Source organism: Bactrocera oleae, chromosome 2 (genome assembly GCF_042242935.1).
Source record: "Bactrocera oleae isolate idBacOlea1 chromosome 2, idBacOlea1, whole genome shotgun sequence".
In the NCBI taxonomy this organism is placed as follows: domain Eukaryota; kingdom Metazoa; phylum Arthropoda; class Insecta; order Diptera; family Tephritidae; genus Bactrocera; species Bactrocera oleae.
In genome coordinates, this window is record NC_091536.1 from 64,103,262 (window position 1) to 64,117,727 (window position 14,466).

Consider the following 14,466-nt stretch of genomic DNA (forward strand, 5'->3'; position numbering starts at 1 on the left):
GACTTGCTGTCGACTGTTGATTGCAGAGCGTAAAGGCGCGCTGCACTGCGCTGCGCGTCGGCATCGCCGTCGTCATCATCGTCTGGTCCAATTGTCTCCAACTGCTCGTTACGACCTTTTGTCACGACACACAGTGCCATCGAGATGCTCGCGTGCCGCCTGCTACTGCCGAATTTTGCTGTATTTTGTATTTGTATTCCTGTTGTTCTTGCTGTTGCAGCCACTGTCATTGCCATTGCCATTTGGCTTTATTGTCATTGCGCTTAAAGTGGCCAAAATCACGACTAAGCGCCATGGCAGGAGCGCATTGACGCCAATGCAACTCGCCAAAAAGCTAAACAAGTGCATATACTTATGTATATGTGTGGATGTGTGTGTGTGTTCGAGTGCATGTGAAAATAAGAATAAGATCTGCGATGCTTAATACCTTCATTCTGCCAAAAGCATGTGAAATCGAGAAACCGGCAATGACAATGCATGCTAGAAAATACAAAACAATAACAAAAACAACATCATATAAGTATATGATAAACAAATAAGGCGGAAAATACAAGCGATTTGTAGAACATGGTAGAACAACGCGCAGAAGTTGCTCGAAGAATTGTGTTAAGTCAGCAGCGCAATGACTTTGCGAGATTGGCTCCGTATGCACATACATATACTCATATATGCACGCAGATAAAAATATAATGCACATACATACTATACACTAGGGTGGAGCGAAAAAATAATGGAGAGCGTGCTCTTTCTGGCCAATTAAAAGTTATCAACAATATCAATTTTTGTGGTCATTATTGGAGTTTTAAAAAAAGTCTTAAACGACAACATGCTTTCCTCAAGCGTTTAAATAAATTTTGAGTCAATAACCGTCAAATTCGGTTATTTTTATATAAATGTTTAAAACCAAAAAAAATTTTTTTTCTCCAAAAAAAATTTAACTCAAAATTTACGCCGCCTCTAGATGTTAAAAAAAAAAAAATTTCCAAAAATTTTATATTTTTATAATCTACAAATTTTACCCTCACGATAACTAAAAAAAAATGTTTTCGCTCCACCCTACTATGTATGTATAAATGCACACTTCTTTATGTTAATATTTAGATATAAGCAACTAAACCTCTTCTTTCTTCCAATGCGGAGGTGTGTAAGCTGGCAACATATATTGAGGTTTAACGTTTTGGTGTATTAAGCTGCTGATAATATGATGAAAGACTTATTTCGTTCAAAAGCAATTCGGCAATTTTAAAGATCACATATAGTCTTATTATGATATGATTCGTTATAAGGCTTTTGATCAATCAGTTTGATAAAAACCAAGATAAAGATCTTCATAAAATATATTTTGTTAAGCTTGAGCCAATATTGAAATATAGTGATGAAAAATCTGACAAGTTCTACTGTTGCTGGAAGCTGTATGCTAAAGCTTTAAATGTCCTTACAGGGAGCATGCTTCTGAGGTTCGGGGAGAGGAAAAAGTCGCTCGTAAACTTATTTACAATTGTTTTAGAATTATATTATTGCCTTTATTGATTTGTGATACGGTAAAAGGTTTTGATAAAACATCATTTTAAAAAAGACTAGTTATGCTGGATTTAGTTAAACGTTCGGTCTTATTATGGCTTAATAGCTCCAAAAAAAATATTCAAAATAATCAATCGTTGCTTGCTTTTGTCGTGCTCCTGTGATTCCTCCTTGCTGAGAACATTCGCTTACCAAAATATTTAAGATCCAGAAGTACTGCATCTTTGAATCCGAAATTTTAACCTGCCGAGTTGTAAGTGAAATGTGATAGTGAGGTTATTATTAAGATTTCAATTTTGGTTACTTGACTTCACTTTTTCACAATTGTGGAACTTTTGATTTGATTTTGCTTTTAGTAATATTTTACGAAAAATTGGCAAATTTGTTATCGCCGCGACAATAAAAAAGTCAATCCAATTTATATATAGGTATATTTATTGAAACCCCTTATTGCTTTTCGATAAGCTTGGGATAGATACGAGTATATCACAAGATAGGGACCTAAAAATTTATTTTTTACTAACAAATGGTTGGTAAGTAAGAAATTTTAAACTAAAACTTATTAAGACCAAATTGTTACAGATTTTTTAACAATCGAGAGTATCAAGTTTAAATTCGGAAGCGAGATTCCATGTTAATAAAAGTGTGATGAGTAAGTACATAAAACTTTAACATATGTGCTGTTTGCTGCGCTACCCATCATCCACACAGATTTTCTATAGCAACATAAAATTGTGTTGCTTTCTTTTAGCACTCTTTGCATTACTTTCCCATCTTACCTTGATTTTGAACAACAGAATATATTATATGCCAAATGTATATCAGTTATTCAAGTGCAACGTAGCGCGACATCTTGTAGCTCTTTCTTTTAACAAGTGTCTTATGAAAAATAAATTCTTGTATATTCCGATACAAAGCTTAGAATGCAGGATCTGCTTTAGGGTTGCACAAAATGTACGCAAAATTATTTGAAAATGTGACTGCGGTAGCATTAATGTGTTGATTTTGGCCAAATGCGAGGTTTGTTCAAAAGGCACCGCGAATTTTGAATTTTCGCGGACTACGTGTAGTTCGGTACTCCAAAGAGGACAAGAAGTATCGGGCCTCGATGGCTATATGGGATATGAGCAAGTAACTAATAAGTGATGTGAGTATTTGGAGCACGACTTGAAATTAGGTACTGTAAAAAAGCAAGAAATATATTTATTGACTTATAAATATTTTTAAAGAAATCTTCATTGCAAATTTTTTAACTTCACTTTACTTCCCTAATCGGTATAAAATTAAACATAATAATTTTAAAACGGAACGCGTCGATCTCAAACCCAGAAACGGTATTATAGATACCCACAAAGGAAATTTTTCCAAAAAAAAAATATTGTTTCGAATTGAAGTATATCTTTCATTAGTATAACCGTAATGTAGCTGCGTGCATATGAATATGTCAGCACTAAGAGTGCATGTATTCCCCAAACATTTCGCTGGTAAAACAAGGATTTGTGTTAATTAAGGTTGCTAACATGACGTTAAGAAATACGCCGACAAAATAGAAAAAAGCCTAATTAGAGCGAAAACAAGTGATCAAAAACATGCGGGCACCAAAATATCATACAGCGCCAAGTGGGTCGCGCTGCATTTTATGAGAGTATACAAATACAAGAAGGAATTCTAATTAGCTAATACAAATATTACTTAGAAAAAAAATATATATATGTATATATAAAAACGATACGAAGATACAGAGATAAGTATCTATACGGAGAGGTCTAAACTGGATAATCGAGTGAGAGATCAAAGAAAGCTTTCTTGTTCTGACAACAATAAATATGGGTATAAAAGTGACTAAAGTCTCTTAGGATTTCATCGAAGATAGTGAAATAATACCTTGGTCCATAGAGGGTTACTTTGCGGTGTCTCGGAAGACGTATATATAAAACTTTTTGATTTGATGAACTTCATCAAGGGAATAAATCGATTCAGAAACGATAGGATAGTGTGAGAGGATTTTAGTTCCGGTGGTTTCACAATGGACATCCAAAAGGTCTAGGTGCGTTGGCAGCCAGCCACCTTACCTACCTACTTAGAGTTCTCCTTTAATCAACGTTTGAAATATGAAATTACGGTAAATCTCCACTTTAAGAGAAAGAAAAGAAATTTCGAGAGAATGCTTACTGGAAAGAATATTTGGGAGCAGTAAAGGGAAAATCGCCGAGACTGCTTTTTTTTAAGCAGAAGGTAAAGCGGGTTCCGTAATAGTACTTATAAGATTGATGTTTCGCACTCAATGGGACTTATGGCTAATAATATCAGATTGGACAAAAAAGTGTGTTTTTCGTTTAAACTATAAACCAGTCTCTTTTTACGAAAGGATCTAAAAAGAAATTTAAGTCTACTACCGCCGTTTTCTCGGAAAGTTCAAAGAATTCTTAAATAATTTTAAGGTTGAACTTGAAGCCGCACAGCCATATAAGTATTAGGATTTTGATAAGGTATAACATATTATATATTATATGAGCGATAGGGAGTAAAAAACTATAAAAAATCGTAACCAGTTTGTCGTCAGAGATAAGTCGGTGCACAAGTGTCACAATCTTCCAAATTATATGGATTGTGATATAATAAAAATATTCTTCAAGAAAATGTATAACTCATCCACATAATCTGTCTAAGATGCGACAATTTCACTCCGAACATGAAACATTTTCAACGAGCGCTTTGTTGCACGAACAGCAACTGCAACTTCCGCTGAATAACCCAGTCAATTACTTCAGTCGCTGAGCGTCCTTTTAATACAACCCAGACAATGGCAACTCAACTCAATGACATTTACAAATTCGCGAAATTCTGTCTGTCTAACCAAATTTGTCGAGGTTTTATGCGTAAGCAATGAAGTGCAAAGACAGTTTCAAGTTGACAAACATCTTGTCGAGCAGCAACAGGCAAACCGAAGTCTGTATTTTACATAGCGACATACGGAATAGCATAAATGAAAACCGACGCGCTGCCAGTCTCAAGTTGATATCTCGTAATCAATGCAAGCTTGCCTCCGTCGAACCTACCCAATCGCAGTTATCTCCACATTATTCTTTTTCGCTTCATTTCTTGCAACTGCCGAGTACGTGTGTGTGTTGCAATGAGCTCGCATTATAGTCACATCATAAGCAGTCAATGAAATTCGGGAGCATATTGAGGGCTTCTCCGCTGATTGTTTGATATATTGCGATATTCTTGAACAAAAGTGGAATATTGTCGATGATTTGCTGCAATTTCACGTTTATGAACACATGGTTGTGCAGCAATGCGAACAAGCTTATTAAAATGGGAATGCCTGATTGGTCGTTGGGGTGGCATTTCTAATTGGGGATAATTAGGAGGAAGTATTATCGATAATAATGAAAAATCTACTTTGTGTAATATAATCTTCAACTAATACCTATTTATTAGTATACAATGAATGTGTACCGCCACTCAAAAAAGTGTTTTTTTCAGTGTTCCCATAAGCAATTTCAAAGGCCAGTCTAACTTAATAACGCTACATAAAACTTCACCCTGTTCGCTATGAAACAGTGAAAATCGCAGTCTTCAAAATAATACTACTCTCAGGAATAGCATACATAATATTCGGAGGAGTTCTCTAGGCGTAACATGGAAACTGATAAGAAGATGGGAGGGGAATAGGAAATGATACTATTGTATTTCATAAAAAGACTGTCAGTATCGAATAACGTATATGCCTTACGGCTTCTGTAAAAATATACAATATATTTCAATTTAATTTTTAGGTTATTACATTCTGTAAAAAAAAACCTTATGTGTTTAAAAAATGTTAACTTAACACTATGTTAACACTTTAAACAATAATTTGTCACTTAGCCGTTCACAATGGTAAACTTGGTCCAAAATCTTTAGAAAAAACTCGGTAGCATACTGTTATACCACTTTAATGGACTATTAAAATTTTTTTGACAAGAAAGCAGCGCCTAAATATAGCGGTCAGAGAAATGGCGAATCGAAGATACCTTGAAGTTGCTTCTGGAGTGCATGATGGATACTGGATAACAGGTTACAAAGATAGACCCTTAGTAGGGACACTATAAAATTGGAATTGAAGCAAGCCACGTAAATTTTTTGACCACTGTAAACAAACTAATAATTATCAATTGAGGAAATGTACTTGGAATACGAGTCAGATATGAGTAAGCATATTCACCTAGTTTGTGTGATCAAAATGCCATAAATATAGTGTAATATATTTGTGATATAGTGCATAAACACATTGCGATATTCCTCCAAATTTCTTTAATTTGTCTCAAAGCATATTTAAGAGAGATACACACATTCGAATGAGGCCTTAAAAATCGCACGAAATATAATATATGAGAGAGAGATATTTTCTTCGCTTGTGTGTTACCATAAAGTATGAACTGTCAAATAAAGCAACAATTTTTATGTAAATCAACATACATAAGTCTCCCAACATGTCTCCCTCCCTCTCTCTCATATGTTATAGGTATACATGGGGGTGAAGTGTGGCCGTAGGCAAGGTTCTGTTGGAGTGCTCGAATGGCAAAAATTCGGATTTAACTATGTAATAAAGGGAAAGGGAATAAAAACAAGTCGTATTCAGTTTTTAAATTTGTAATACGGTTTTTAATTAGTGAAAGGATTGTAACTAGCAGTGGTAGCAGGGGACTAAAGTGAGATTACCTATTGAAAGAAAGAAGTCAGCTTGACTTAAAAGGTTTTAAACACTTATGAATTTCAACAAATTGATATGCATATGTATCGATGGTACATATATTTGAGAATATTATCCAAAAATGTTAAGTTGATTCGGCAAATAGTTTCGGCTATATGAGCGTATTTGTACGGATTTTTTTACTTAGTGTAATCGGCTCCCAAAACTTTAAATGCATTTTACTTTGTTTTCAGAGTCGGTGAGCAAAATTTCTTCGAAACAACTGGACTGATCGTCTTGGATTTGATAAAATTTCAAGCAAAAAAATCTTCCTCACCGCCAGAAAGTTTTTATCGGGGGCCGTCCTAGAGATCAGCTACGGGATCAAGCGCCATAAAAATGTCTTTATAAATAAATCACAAAAAACTTAACTCGGCACTTCGGCACAAAAAAAAACGAAAAGAATCGGATGAACAAACGATCAAGCTTTACTGAACTGAGTTAAACTGATGGAAAGAATATTAACTTTAAATAATTTACAAATTGGTATTAAGCAAAATATCTGCCCCTGTTTAATTCTTGAATATGTTTCTGCGGGGTGTTTGCCATTTAATTTAATATTGACGGTGAAGAGTGGCAACCATAGGTATTTAGAAAAAATTACGACGACTAATGAACCATAAAACTGACCACAAAATCGCACTGAAAATATACTGTGAGATAAGTTAAATAACTAAATACTTTAAAGACTTGATAAAACTTAACCTTCCACAATGCCACCACAGAGGGGCACTCAGTGACTGCACCTTCTGGATGAAACAAATTGCCTTTTAATACGACGAATAACAACAACAACCGAAATGAGCAACAACGGCGTGACATGATAGCAAACATTTATGGCTTTTTCTTAAACACCAAACACTTTGTTTTATTATTACAATTTGGTACATTTTAAGGGGTTTTAATATTTTCCGGTTGCGCCTGAACTCCAATTTTATTTGCAAAAAAATTGCAAAAACAAAAAAAAAGAGGAAAAAGAATCTGAACGTTTATGCGCCAAACGCCACGCTATAAATTTTTAATGAATATTTCATGAGCTTTTGGTGACTTTGCCAGCCTGCCACGGCTGCCATAATCAACTGCCGCCACGCCAAGGCTACCACACGCACGCGCTGCACTCATTATTTGAGGTGGTAAAAGGCGCAAACGTCCCACTCAATGGCAACCTAGCAACAGTCCTGCGATGCGGCGGCAGTTATCATATGCAACACTATCAGCTGCCATATTACCGCAACGCCATAGCTCTACGTCACTCGCTGGCTGGTAACAGCGCCAAGACCATTCCCGTAAAGGCGGCATAACGGCAGCAATAACAGCAAAACAACGCGCCATTGGCTTTTCTGCCGCCACTATCAGCATCGTCATCGCCATCGCCAGCACCAACCTCATCATCCGCGTTCACATTCACTTTCGCATTGGCGTACGCGTTCGCATATGTACCCGCAACCGCGCCGTCAACGGCTATGCCATCGTCATCGCCATCGCCATCACCTTCGCAATCGCAATCGCAGTTGCTATCGCCCGCCATTCACTGTCATTTGGTCATAATCTCTGCGGCCGATTGTACCTCCTACATAGCGACACAGAGTCAACATTTTTGTTTTTATTGTTATTGTTGCTGCTGCTGTTGTTGTAACTACTCATGGTTGTTTTGCTGCGGTATGTCGCATGTAATATCGCATATTTTATGCGTTTCCTCAGCTTTGACTACCGCAACGGTCGCGGTCATGGTGGCGGCGGCGGCCGCGCAGCTGACGCGTCGCCTTTTAGTAGCGCGATTTAATTGAATTGATTATTTTCACTCCTGTGGTGCGATGACGCCTTGTTGTTACTGTGTTGTTTTTAGCTTTATTTTGCCTCCACTGAGACCGGTCACCAGTCATCGCGCTCGCCACAGACGCCAAGTCAAGCGCGTCGTTTTGGTGATTTTCATTTTTAAACTTTAAATGTCCCCGGGGCATTGATTGTTGTTAAGCGCGAACGCGCAAGTGTTTGTCTGTAAGTAATGAATGCATAGAAAAAGATAAAAAAGAAAGTAATAAAATATAACAACAACAAAATATAGCTACAAGTATTCTGCGGCAAGCGGCTGATAAACGCGGTTGGTTAGCGTTGATGATCACTTGGCTTGACGGCGCAACCGAAACTTTAGTTACCCATATCTGTTGTGCTTGCGTGTGGCCCTTCTTCAGAGCCCCATAAAGGAGGCGTTGAAATGACGAAGTGCGTCGACATTTACGCGCAAACCGGCACGCGGTTCGTCTGCATATCTGTCCGTCCGCTTTGCGCTATGAGTGCGTGTTCGGTTACGATTAACATAAAATCGCATCTGCCCTGTGCCACTTGCATACTTTCATATATATATTTATAAAAAATATTGGCCATTGATGTGACGACAATCAGCATAAAAATAGGCTTAAAGGCACGCGCTCAAATGCTTAGGTATCAGCAGAAGTGTTCATGGTTGCAAGTTTGGTTCAAAGTGCAAAACACACTGTTATTCGCACGTGTTGAATATTTTAAATGGCAATTTTTTCTAATCTTTTTTCTTCCTTTTCACAGCCGGCATTTAATTCGGCGACGCAGTAAATAGTACGTTGAACTATTTCAGTGGACGGAAATGGTTAAAGCGTCGAATCTAAAGGAGCGAATTACAGCCAAATCTATATTTACTGCATTTTCTCGAAAACTTATAAAGAATTTCATACCTCTGTACCGTTCTAGCAAGAGGTCGCAGTCTTCATTACGTCTTCTAAAATGTTTCCACCAAATAATTATTCATATTAACATAAGTTGTGGTCACTTTTATGTTCAGAAAGCATATAATGGGTAGCGCTGTTATAAAAATATTGCAGTTCGGAGTAATTATAGTTTCTTTAGGAGGTTTTGCTACAATTTTTATGATTGGACGACATTTATAACGGCATCCACATACCCCACTTTAAGATCATGTGGTTTGAATGGCTGCTGAACTATGAAACTCTTCAATGTTGGACCAGCTGATAACAAAAAAGACAGAGAGGACCAAATGAAAGTGATTTAGTTTTTATTTGAATTTTCAAATTGATGCCATATTAAGAAGTGAAGAAATAACTGGCAATCAATGATCGCTTAAGTAGTTACAGCCCTAAACGCTAAGAAGAAGGATACGGCTGATTTTAGTAAAGTAGAAAAACGTTAAGAAAATAATAAAAAATGTAACTCACATTCAAAGAAGTTAACAATACCATAACCAAAATGTGTGACCTGGACTGACAAAAAAATATACCACATTTTCACGATTTTTAATACAAATCTTTATAATCGCCTTCAAAATGGGCTCCTTTTGAGCCAATACGAGGGTTGTCTTTTAACTATATTTCGTGATTAGAGAATAACAATAAATGTTAATCAAAAATCGCTTTATTGCTTTTAGAAATATTTTACATTAAGATCTATACACTTTTGCATACGTTTGAACCAATTGCAGAAGCACTTTTCACACTATGATTGAGGTGTCTCCAAAACAAGCGTTCTGAACTCATCAACTGCCTCTTCAGGTGTCGAAAAACGTTGAACTCTTAGTTTGTTACGTTTATAAAGAATTCATTCGGTGCCAAGGCAGAACTATATGGTCGATAACTCATCAAATCGATGTTTTGAGTGCTCGAAAATGCAGTTGTTTCAGTCGATGTGTGAAAGTTCAAAAAAAAAGAGGCAACCATTTGGTTGGAAGTGCTTCATGCGCGAACAACTTTTGTTGGATTCAGCTCATCTTGAAATACCCACACAGTCGACAGCGGTTTACCTTCGGGCTAATACGCGTAAATCCATAATTCATCACCTGTTACAATTTCATAGACGTGTTTCGAAGCACCAATATCGTATTTTTTAACATTTCTCTTGACCAATCGACACGAGCATTTTTTTAAGCGGTTGACACATTGTGTGCGATTTTACGTGAACAAATTTGTTTATAGTCAAATGTTCATGCAATATTGAATGTAGGCTAGTCCCACTAATGCCTATAGTTGTCTCTATCTCACGATAGATTTTGATTTTGGACGACCTTCACGAAATTCATATTGGAGTGATCTAAGACCTCGATTGAATTCACTATACCATCGATAAACACTGGTCTTTCATGGAGCTTCATCGCAAAATTGAATTCGGTTCGTCGATGCACTGTTTCTGAGTTAATCCATTTTTTGGCCGAGATGAATATTTTATGTTACTGTAAACAACCCAAACAGAGAAATTTGGTTGTTTCGTTGAAGGCTCAGTTTAGGGTGCCATTCGCTAGATTGTTGGAAGGTTTTGACGTCGTAGTCATAAACCCACGACTCGTCAACACTAATGATACGTCTGATGAACCTACGTTGTCAAGCATCTCTGTTGCAACCTCTACTCGACCCTATACAATATATACATAATATAATGTATATATAAATTATCAGCATGATGAGCTGAGTCGATTTAGCCAAGTCCCTCCATCCGTTTATCTGTATATATGAGAACTAGTCCCTGAGCTTTAGAGATATCGATCTGAAATTTTCCACCAGTCCTTTGATCACTAAGAAGCTGCTCATTTGTCGGAAACAAGTGCTGGTGTGGAAAACTTTTTTATTTGACGTAATATCTTCAAAAAATTAGGTATGGATATTGTCTAAGGCAAGAATGTAATCTCCGAAGAAATTTATAAGATCAAAATACTATACCATACAGCTGCCATACAAACTGAACGATCGGAATCAAACGCTTGTATGAACAACTCTTTCTTTTGACGAGGTATTTTAACGAAATTTTGCATGGATTATTATTTAAGACATTAATGCAATCTCCGAAGAGCTCGTATAGATCGGAAAACTTTTTTTATTTGACGAGATATCTTTACGAAATTAAATCGGGATCAAGTTCTCGTAAGCAACATTTGTATCTGTGAAAGGTATTATAGCTTCGGTTGCACCACGTTTTTTCTTGTTGTTACTTGGAAACAACCAAAATGTTGCAAAACATGCTACTTTAAGCAACATTCTAAAATATTTATTATAAATTCACCAATTCTGCTGGTGAGCAACATCCTATCCCTGTTGGTGGTGATTGCAGTAGTATTGTAGACATTCTAGAGGCCTGTGGTGAATATAAATGGAGAGTCACCGACACTGAAATACAAAGAACTCTCAGGTTCCACATGTTGCTTAAGGTTGTGTTGGACAGTCGTTGCAACTTACTATGCTTCACTCATCAGTTTTGGTTTGTTCGCCCATTCATAACTTCGCAGAGTTCTGAGGTGGATGCTTTGTACTAAGCAGTTACGGAAGTAATTACGTTGAACATATTGATTACGTTTTAATTTAGTTTTAACAGCTGGGACTTCTCGAAATTTGGAAGTGGTGCATAAAACACACAGCGAACATGTATCTCATAGAAAAATCCAAGTATGATTGTTAGTTTGCAATGAGATATCAACATATCCCCTTGTATTAAATACCACTGGATAACGTAGTTGTTACTTTCACATATATTATATTACAATTTTCTAATTTTTGTAATAATAAAATTGTGGAATCGCAGAAAGTTACTAATGCTCTTTTCATTGAAGTGCTTATGCTTCCTTGTCTGTGCATCACAAGCCTACTTGCAAAAATATACTACCCGAGATGATAGATTCCTATAATTATAATTATATGGCTTTCAGTTCACTTTAGAAAGGTCAACGGCTAATGAAGTATATTTAATTCCTATCTGAAAAATGTGTCCAAGAATAATAGCGTACTCAACAAAGCGTATTATCAACTTTAAAACTGATGTTAACAAGAGTGAAGGTCTTTTGTTTACGGCGTCACTAACCAATATATCTTTCTGTCAAAAGCACAGACAAGTTAAAAATAATAGTACGATGAAACCCATTGCAAAAGGTAGAAAATATAATAAAAAGGAAAGTTATTTACAGGCGGTCTGAGGTCGAAAAGTGATTAGGGAAAAACTGTTTATTTCGATTTCCGGAAAAATCACAAGTCTTATGGCATAAATTATAGTTTAAAAAACTAAAAAAACTTGCTTTAAAGGAATTTTTAAACCTTTTCCTATAAAGCTTTTCCCTACCATCTTGTTTGTGAAAATTAATGCTTATGGCCCATTTATTTAGTCAGTTATCGCACTTTTAGTATATTTTAACATAACTGAAATATGGATGGCGTAGTTATTATCTGATTTTGCCCATTTTCACAGCGTATGAAAAAGGGCTAAAAGGACTTTGTCTCAGCAAATTTGGTTGAACTAGCTTTAGCGGTTTGGAAGATATATACATTAAACCATTTAGGGGCGGGGTTACGCCCACCTTTAAAGTAATGGGAAACTGTTATCAAATTATTGCATCGGTCCTTGACACGTCTGCAAAGTTTCAAGTTGATCAGACTTCTGGAAACCGATGGAAATTGAGCTCTAAGATTCCATTACATAAATACAACCCAAGCTTATAAAAAGCGTATTAAAAAAGTGAAACGAGAAAATTGTAGCTAATAAAAAGATTTAAAATTTCATGCTAGCACTTTTTTCACATCCCATTCACCCCAATAACCCGATTTTTTCAGTACAAATTCCTTGAGCACCCCTACCGACACGGTAAAAATTTATGAAATTGGATAATAACCCCTCCTACTTCCCATATAACGGTTCTGTTGAAAAGTACAATAAATACATACGATAAAGACATTAAATTTTACTCAAAAGATTGTACGACAGGCCTTAATAGGAGCTGGGATCAAAATAAAATGATAGGCATGGCACCGGCAACATTTAGGTGAAAACCCATATACTGGACATACTCGACCGATATCGACCAAATATGGTTTGCACTATTATTTTGACAGCCCTATGTTCCAGTGCGAAAATGTGTCGTAAGAGGGTAAGGTTAAAAGTAGTTGGAAATTTGGAATCATCTAAAAGTAAAGCAGTGGTTCGCTGAATTCTAGAAGCGTTATATCTACGAGTATAAGTAAGAGGAAAATATTATTGCTCAAAAGAGACTACTCAGTCAACGGTCACCAAGAATTGTCGATGTAGAACCGATAATTCATATGAGGGTAAAATTTGTCGGGGTATTTAAATATATTATTATAATTTTGTGACCGAATTATAGTCACTATTCTATTTCACAACTAACATTCCTTAAAAAATTAATTTTCATAATTTTAGGCGTACTTAAACTTGAGGATAAAAAAGGACGATTACGTCATCACGATTGGTTCATAGAGTAAATGGATATATTCCAAATTGTAAGTTAATCGCCTGATTAAAGCTTAAGCTATTCCGACGACCTCGTCGAATAAATTAGTTCCAATCTATTGTAGTTGCCACGGTATTAAAATGACTATCACTTTGTAAATAATGTCAAATTTGAAAAATCTTAGTAGCACGATAACTATCGAAAAGTGGATAAAAATCGATTTATTTAAATTTTTAGGTTAGAACACACCCTCAAGGCCCTACACATGGTTCAACAATAAAATTTTTTCCTCTCATTTCCAGGTAACGAAAATTAATTTAAAAAATATTTAAGGGAATTTTAGCAACACGGTCATCTCATAACTGCATAAATTAGTGTAAGAGTTAACTAAAATATTCAAATAAAAATAAACAAGAAAAAACGTTAACTTCGGTTGCGCCGAAGCTATAATACCCTTCACAAATACAAAGGCCCCTTACAAGAGCTTGATTCCGAACGTTCAATTTGTATGGCAGCTATATGATATAGTGATCTGATCTGACCAATCTCTGTGGAGAATAATTTGTTGCCTTAAGCAATAACTCAAGCCTAATTTCGTGAAGATACCTCGTTAAATAAAAAAAATTTTCATGCAAGCACTTTACTGATCGATCAGTTAATATGGCAGCTATATGCTATAGTCGTCCGATCTATAAAATTTCTTCGAAAATTAGATTAATGCCTTAAATAATAATACATGCCAAATTTCGTGAAGATAGCTCGTCAAATGAAAGAGTTTTCCATACAAACACTTGATTCCGATTGTTCAGTTTGTCTGGCAGTTGTATGCTATAGTGGTCCGATATCGGCCGTTCCAACAAATGAGCAGCTTCTTTGTTAGAAAAGGACAGGTGCAAAATTTCAGATCGATATCTCAAAAACTGAGGGACTAGTTCGCGTATATACAGACGGACAGATGGACGGACAGACAAACGGACATGGCTAAATCAACTCAGCTCGT

General features: G+C 36.1%; 1 long non-coding RNA gene across 1 annotated transcript; it reads right to left on the reverse strand.

Annotated features, from left to right (window-relative positions):
- Positions 1 to 8,633: 8,633 nt before the first annotated feature.
- On the reverse strand, positions 8,634 to 9,478 carry LOC118682052 (uncharacterized). Its single transcript, XR_004977717.2, has 2 exons — positions 8,968 to 9,478; positions 8,634 to 8,897 (listed from the first exon to the last, which is right to left on the reverse strand). It is a non-coding gene; the product is annotated as an uncharacterized lncRNA (long non-coding RNA).
- Between the last annotated feature and the right edge of the window lie 4,988 nt (positions 9,479 to 14,466).